The following is an 8,396-nucleotide window of genomic DNA, read 5'->3' on the forward strand; positions in this document are numbered from 1 at the left end:
ACATCTAGCATGTTAAAGCACACAGGATTGTATGTCTTCTTCATGCTACACAGGGTCTTTACATTATAATTATGCCTCTACAGGAACATTTTACATTTTACCTGGCCCTAGGTTTTTTTTATAAGAGGTTTTGACTTACCGAACTCACCAAGAACATTGCTTTCCATGCAACCGTTCTTAAATAAGACAAAGCAGGGATTGATTTGCTTTACTGAGAAACAATGAGGCTCAGCATTCTCGGATGGAGTGCGGTTTGGGGAGATGAAGAATGAATTAATCTCTTTCTCTCACCTTACCTCAGCAAGTGATGCACCTAATTCACGACTCTGATTTATAACCTGGGCCTCATAATCCTCATCAGGATGGACTCTCACCTGCAAACACCTATTTTTTTTGCTCAGTTTCTTGGCACTTATAGATATCTGCTATTCTTCTTCCATCAGCCCGAGGATGCTTTCAGACTTCTTAAGAGCTAAGAAAATGATTTTCTTCATTGCTTGTGCCACTCAGTATTTTTTATTGGCCTGGATGGGTATGTCTGAGTGCTGCTTGCTGGCTGCCATGGCCTATGACAGATATGTGGCCATTGGTAACCCTCTGCAGTACTCAGCCATCATGACCTCAAACCTTTGTTGCTGGTGTCTACGGGAGTGATTTCCTTAGTAGCTTTGTTCAAACAGTTGTTTGTTTTCATCTCTACTACTGTGGGCCAAATGTCATTCACCATTTCTTCTGTGATATGCCTCCGATCATTCCCTTGTCTTGCTCTGATCCCTTCATCAGTCAGTTGGTTCTTTTCCTGGCAGCTCTTTTTGTTGGGTTTGGCTCTTTTCTTGTTATCCTATGTCTTCATTGCAGTTTCTATCCTGAAAATCGCCTCATTCAAAGGCTGCATCAAGGCCTTCAAGACCTGTGGTTTCCACCTGGCGACAGTGACTCTGTTCTATGGCACCGTCCTCTCTGTGTACATGCACCACAGTTCTCAGCACTCCACCAAGCAGGACAAGGTGCTGTCTGTGGTCTATGCCATCCTCATCCCCATGTTAAACCCTCTGATCTACAGTCTGAGGAACACAGAGATCAAGGGAGTTCTCAAAAGAATGAAGAAGAAGGTGGCACATTTACCTCAGAAAGAGTAGCATCTGGGCAGGTGCCACCCCTAAGAGGAAGGCAGAAGTAAGAACGAGGAGGACACCTTCTGTACACCTTTTATAGTAACAGTTGGGAAGACAGATGTGGTAATAACTTGGCTCCCTTGACTCCTGGTGTTACTGCATTAGCTGTGTCCAGGTAGTCTGTCTAAGAAAACATCATTGAAACTGAACACAGTTTTTAAAACTTGTTTCTTGGGCAGTGGTGGTACCGGCCATTAATCCCAGGAAGCGGGAAGCAGAGGCAAGCAGATCTCTGTGAGTTTGAGGCCAGCCTTGTCTACAAGAGTTAGTTCCAGGATAGGCTCAAAAAAAAAAAAAAAACTTGCTTCTTGCTTCTCAGTGTCTTCTAGTTATGGCAAGACCTTTGCATTCGTGAGTTCAGCACCTATGGTTGCCTACACAAGGCCTAAATAATATCAAGTCAATCAACCTGTTAGCATGGCTGGAGAGGGACACATGATCCTCATCCCTAAGGTGAGAAGTTATTTGAAAAATGGCTACTGTTGTAGTGTGGAGAATTATTTCTTTAAGGGAATGCTCTCTGACAGTTGGATGGCTGGATACCTGTGCATATATGAATAATACTAATTGAATTCAGCTGGTTATTTTTGTCTTTTAATGGAAGGCATGAAATTGAAAGGGGAATGTAATGACGATGGGATAGTTTTGAAGATGGTGGGCAGTAGATTTGAGTAATCCATACTGTATGAATTTATAAAAATACAAAAAGAAAAAAGCCACTAGTATTTGCAACTAGATTGCAGACCGATAAAACCTTAATATCATCGTGGTTTTAGAACAAAGTGTGTGTTCAGAGCTATTACACATAGAAAGATTGCAAGAACCAAGAGTGGACATAGCTTTTTCATGTCTTTACTGATTGTAGTGATTCTAATTTAGTGATTTTTTTTAGACTGTAGTAAACATAAAACTATGTGATGTATGAAATGAGTGTATGGAAATTGAAAGTGAGTTGAAATAAATTTTTATAAATTTTGGGCCCAATCAGGAACACTAAAAGAGAATAAATGAATGATAAAGATAGAAGGAGAAGAGGGAAAAGGAAAGTAAAAGGGAGTGAAGGAGAGAAATAGGGGAAGAAGGGGAAGAAAAAAGGGAGAAAGGGAGAGGAGAGGAGAGAAGAGGAGAGGAGAAGAGAGGAGAGGAGGGCAAAGGAGGAGGTGGAATGGGAGGGAAAGGGGAAAGGAGGGAGAAAAGTAGATGGGAAGAGGAGGGGAGACACAGTGGGGTCATACAATGTTTTTTGGGATTATTTCTTAAATAATCCTTTTCATCGGATTTGAAGTAGCTTTGTTGAAGCAGTAAGGTCAAGAGTTCAAGGTTACCCTCAGCTATGTAGTGTGTTTTAGGTCATTCTGGCTACATTATACCCTATAAAAATAAATAAATAAATAAATAAATAAATAAATAAATAAATAAATAAAGCATGATTGTATTTATATGTGAAATCTTTAAAACAGAGAGAGAAAATACAGGAAGATCAAATACAAATAAATTTTACAAAAAAGTGAAGGATATGGAGGTGGGGTACACAGAGGAGGGAATGATTGATATAGGTTAAAGAATTGAATTCAGAGTAGAAAATAAGATTGAACAAATCCTAAGATATTAATCCAGCATGGGGACATGATTATAAGTAGTAGGTTACATTAACGGTTTCATTTCTGATGCATAATTCCCTCATCTGGTTAATGAGAAAAAACAGTCACCCTGCAAAGCAGATGTGGTCATTTCCCAAGTATGCATGAGGAAAACAAGGCACCAAGGAACACAATGGGACTTATCCATGACAGAGCCACAACGTGTGATTTAAACTATGAGAGCTGCTAGTAGGCAATTTGAGTTGAATTTTGACTCTGGCACTTAGAGCAATGTAACTTTGAACAAATAAGTTCTCAAAGCCAAGCATTCTTAACCTAATGTGAGACTAAGAGCAGTAACTAATTAGCAGAATAGCTCTTTAGTGGGAATTAATTTGAATAAAAACAAATTACTAAGCAATTAGTTACGTCATGAAGATGTAGTAAGCAGTACAGTAATGAGAAAAAACGGACAAACAGAATACAGAGCTCAGAAGTAAACCCTGGCACATGGACTCATCTGGAGTGCAAAAAGAGCTTTAGGAAGACATAACAAACAATCTTCTCTTCAATACAGGGTACTGGAAAAACTGTATTTCCACATACAAAACCAACAAATGTGGTTTTAAACCACATAAAAACATCCACTCCAGGTAATCCTTAAGAGACGTAAGCATAAGATCTGACTTCAAAAGTCTCCAAGAAGAAAATATATAGGAACAAATCCAACTTCTAGACAGTAATTTCTTGGAAATTTCATCAAATTTCAAGTTCAAAAAGCAGTGTGAATAAATAGGATTGCTTGTTATAATTGAATCTGAAGCCCTTATCTCATTCATTTGCTTTTTGTTTTATTTGGTACAAGGACCCCCCCCCCCATGTAGACCAGGCTGGTCTGGAACTCACTTGTAGATCAGGCGAGTCTGGAACTCACTGTGTAGACTAAGTTGGTCTGGAACTCACTATGTAGACTAGGCTGGTCTGGAACTCACTATGCAGACTAGGCTGATCTGGAAGTCACAGAAGTCCTGCCTGTGCCTTCACCTCCCAAGTGCTGGTATTACAGGCCTTCACCACCATGCCCAGCTATGCTCCTGTGTTTGAATACCTGTTTTACCTTGTGGTACTGATTTGAAAGATTATGGAACCTTTGGGACAGAGTCTCTTGCTGGCATATGTCAGTCAACAGGTGATAGCCCTTTGAAGATTATATCTGTCCCTTTCTTGTATCAGTCTAGCCTTGCACTCCAAAGCTGATAAGTCACTATGGCATGACTTGTAACCTGTGCCCTATTGCCTGTGACCTGTCCACCTGCTGCCATACCTTCTCCACATGATGCCTTAAAACCATCCTTCAAAACAAAATGTCATCCCTTAAGATGCTTCTGTTGGGTATTTTATTACAAAAACAAGAAAACCCGCTAATAATATACATCATCTGAAAAACACCTGCACAGAAAAGGCACAGCAAAATGTAAGGCTAGCTAGAGGCTAGCAGCAAATATTTGCAAACCACATTTCTGATTATAGATTGCTAGCCAATTCCTATGCAGATCCTATGCAGTTCAACATTAAGAAACATACAACTTGATTAAAAATGAGCAAAGGTTGTGATTAGTTTAGACGTTTATCCAAAAGTCATCTTTCAGTGACTAAGAGGTGTATGAAAAGCTCATGGGCGTCCTTAGCTTGGATGAAAGTGCAAAAGACCTTTTGTCTGTTTGAATAGCTGTAATCAAACAAAACAAGAGACCACAAATGTGGGCAAGTGCATAGAGAAGAGAGAATCCTCTTACATCATTGGAGAACTGAATATTGGTGACCAATTGTAGAAATAGTATGGAGGCTCCTACAAAAGCTAGCAGAGAATTAGCAAATGATCCAGCTATTCTCCTTGTGTGTATATGCACAGAGGAACACCTCTAAAAGATAGCTGACTACCAGGTACATTGTTCACTGCCGCATTGTTCAAGTAGCCAAGATGTAAAAACAATAGAGGTGTATTGTGTATTTCAATGGATAATTAGATAAAGACACACACACATGCACACACACACACACCACAAATTCAAACAAAAGCTGGAATTGGAGTATATTAATTGACTGACTTAAAACAATTAGGGTTTACCTCTGAACCTCTAGTAAAACCAATCCTCTTCAAACAATGATGACTGAGAACAGAAAAGAAATCTCTCCCTTCCCGTTTCTTCTCAGAGGAAGGTTATGAAAGGTAGGCAACAATTACATGTTTTTGTAACTTAACTATCAATGTAATAAAAATCAATTATATACAGCCCTATCAATCTAGTCATTTCAATGCTTATAGAAAGGAGCTCTGGCCAGGCGGTGGTGGCACACACCTTAATCCCAGCACTTGGGAGGCAGATTTCTGTGAGTTCGAGGCCAGCCTGGTCTATAAGAGCTAATTCCAGGACAGCCTCCAAAGCTACAGAGAAACACTGTCTTGAAAAATTAAAAAAAAATAATAATAATAGTAAAATAAAATAAAAAAGAAAGAAAGGGGCTCTGGTTCCATTATGATATGCACATACATCTGTTGGTATCTTGAATTTAACTTCTATAAAATGAAAATTAGATGAATACCCACGTTGGTGAGAGGATTCAGTAGGTAAAGTCACTTTCCAACAAGGCCAATGATCTGAGGTCAACCCCTAGGGCCCACAAGGCTCTGAACTCCACATGCATGCCTTGACAACTGCTCAGGTGCAAACACAAATAAACAAATGTATATATTAATAGCACTTTAGGTGTCCCTACTATTAAAAGCTACAACAGAAGATCTGGGCATTACACATTATATTGCTAAAACTATGCTACACGAACTTCTAAATATGAAAGCTTTGTAATCTATAGTAAAAAGTATTCCACACTGTAGATTGTTACATACATTGAATATTCATGAGAAAGTTTCAATTAGAAAAGAAAAGTAAACCAGTCATGGTGTCTCCAATCTGTAATATAATATTCGGGAGGCTAAGGCAAGAGGATTACTATAAATCCAAGGGCATCCTGGTCTACATAATGAGTTCTAAGTTAGCCTGAGCCATGTAGTGAAACCCCATGTCAAAGAAATAAAAGTAAAAAGAAAATAATAGCTACAAGATCAAAGTAAAAGACTAGATCCAGAAGAATCTTAGATGGATATTGCTAAGTAAAAAGAAAATTCTGAACAGACAATACAATAACTGTATGATGCTCCAGAAAAGACAAAATAATGGACACGTTTAAAATATCAACATTTTCCAGTAGTCATTCATACACCAGGGAGAGGTGGGCAGAACACAGAGAAGCCTTCAGGGCCATGAGATACTGTAATGTGGGCTGCCTGTTATCACATACTTGTCCAAACTCACAATGAACAGCACCACACATGGAGCATCAAAGAAAACCAGTGATGAGCAGGGTGGCAATGCTCCTGTGAGGGTTTATCAATTGCAGCAAAAATACCATTGCGTCAGTAAAGGAGGAAGCTACGTGTGTGTAAGCGTACGGGGTGTGAGCACTCTCTGTACTTCCTGCTCAACTGTGATATGGAACTGGACTTGCTTTAACAAGATAGATAGACAGACAGACAGACAGACAGACAGATAGATAGATAGATAAAGCCTCCCTTTTAAAGACAAAGCATGCAGCTTGATATTCATGGTCATGGACTGTGGTTGGTAGGGCTTCTGTTATTAATCCTGCAAGGACTTGTAGTTGACCTGTGGAGCCCTACTGTAGGCCTCGCCTGCTACGTTGTCTTGGTGAGCCTTGGCTCTGTATAGAAGCCTCCTGTCTCCCAGGAGATTCCAACCTAGTAAGCAGTATTCAGGAGCTAATAGGATAGAGTAGAATGGGTGTGTGGTGAACGAGGGCTCCAGCTACTCACTGTGTAGGTACAATCTTAACCCTCTGTTTCAGTTTTCCTTCTTGTATATATAGCTCATGGTCCCGGGCCCACAGAGCCTGGTCCAAGTCCCTGGACTACAGGCGTCTGTCATTTGCTGGAGTGATGGGAGACTGTGGGAAAGGCTGTCTGAACACAGATAGGGAGACGGTCTGCCTAAAAACCTAGCTGGTTTGCATTTACATTTTCAGTTGAAGGGTCAGTTTTCAGTCCCGCCTACCCTGTGCAGGTTCCTACTACCTTAATTTCTAGGATTATTCAATGAGAATCAACTCACTTCTCTCTGACTTTTCCTACCCACCTGTGTTAACTACTTTTCTTGTAGCTATGACAGAACAGCCACCGGAAATAATTTCCTGAAGGAAGGATTTGAGGGTTTTTTTAAGTTATTTTTTAATTTAAAATTTTTTTCTTCATTTTATATACCAACCCCAGTCCCCCCTCCCCTTCTCTTGGCCCCCACCTCCCCTTCTCATCCTCCTTCCACTCCTCAGAGGGGATAAGGCCTCCCTTGGGGAGTCAACAAAGTCTGACCTACCAAGTTGAGGCAAGACCAACCCCTCCCCCCTGTATAAAGGCTGAGCAAAGTATCTCTCCATAGGAAATGGGCTCCAAACAGCCAGTTCATACACCTGGGAGAAGTCCTGAACCTACTACCAGTCCCCTCCCCCACCACCACCCCAACAAAAAAATCAAGTCACATGACTGTCACCCACATTCAGAGGATCTAGTTTGGTCCCATGCAGTTTCCCCACCTGACAGTCCAGAGTCTGTGAGCTCCCACTAGCTCAGATCAGCTGTCTCTGTGGTTTTCCCATCATGATCTTGACTCTTCCCCTCCCTTGCTCATGTGACCCCTCCTCCCTCTCTTCAACTCATCTCCAGGAGTTCAGACCAGTGCTTGACTGTTGTGGGAACTCCTTCTGCCAATGGCCTTTGAAATACTGGCCCACTTTGGCCACAGTCTTGGGTACTATATATGCAGAGGTAGGGATGTACAGCATACAGAGGGGAACCCCACATCACTTGACTGTGGGTCACTGCATCTGCTTCCATAAGTTACTTGATGTTGGTTCTATGATGACAATTAGGGTAGTCACTAATCGGATAATAGGGGAAGACCCGTTTCAGGCACCCTCTCCACTACAGCTAAGAGTCTTAACTAGGGTCATCTTTGTGGATTCCTGGTACATTTACACAATGGAGTATTTCTCAGCAGGGGATGAGGTGGAGGGGAATGACATCTTGAAATTTGCAGACAAAGGTATGATATTAGAAAACAAAATCCTGAGTGAGGTGACCCAGACCCAGAAAGACAAACACAGCATGTACTCATTCCTAAGTGGATGTTAGATGGAAAGCAAAGGATAACCAGGCTACAGTCCACAACCCTGGAGAAGCTAGGCAAAAAGGAGGACCCTAAGAAGGACACACATGGATGGCCCCAGGAAGGGGAAATAGTCAAGATCTCCTGGGTAAACTGGGAGGTGGGGTAGAAGGGAGAAGATGGGATGGGAGCGTGAGGGACCCAGAAGGCCAAGTCGGGAGGGATGAATGGGGGTCAATGAAAGAGAGATCTTGATAGAGGGAGCAACTATGATGTTGGGGAGAAACCTGGTGCTAGGGAAGGACTTGTTTAAGGGAATAATCCATTATGGTGGAGACAGTGTGGTGGCAGACGGCTCTGATACAAGACACTGGCAGATTGCCCGAGATAGGAGGAGCAGCAGG

General features: G+C 41.4%; 1 pseudogene; it reads left to right on the forward strand.

The window, feature by feature from the left end:
* The first annotated feature begins 317 nt into the window (after positions 1-317).
* On the forward strand, positions 318-1,215 carry LOC125398033 (olfactory receptor 5A1-like; annotated as a pseudogene).
* Positions 1,216-8,396: the final 7,181 nt, after the last annotated feature.

Source organism: Myodes glareolus, chromosome 7 (genome assembly GCF_982192425.1).
Source record: "Myodes glareolus chromosome 7, mMyoGla1.1, whole genome shotgun sequence".
NCBI lineage: Eukaryota > Metazoa > Chordata > Mammalia > Rodentia > Cricetidae > Myodes > Myodes glareolus.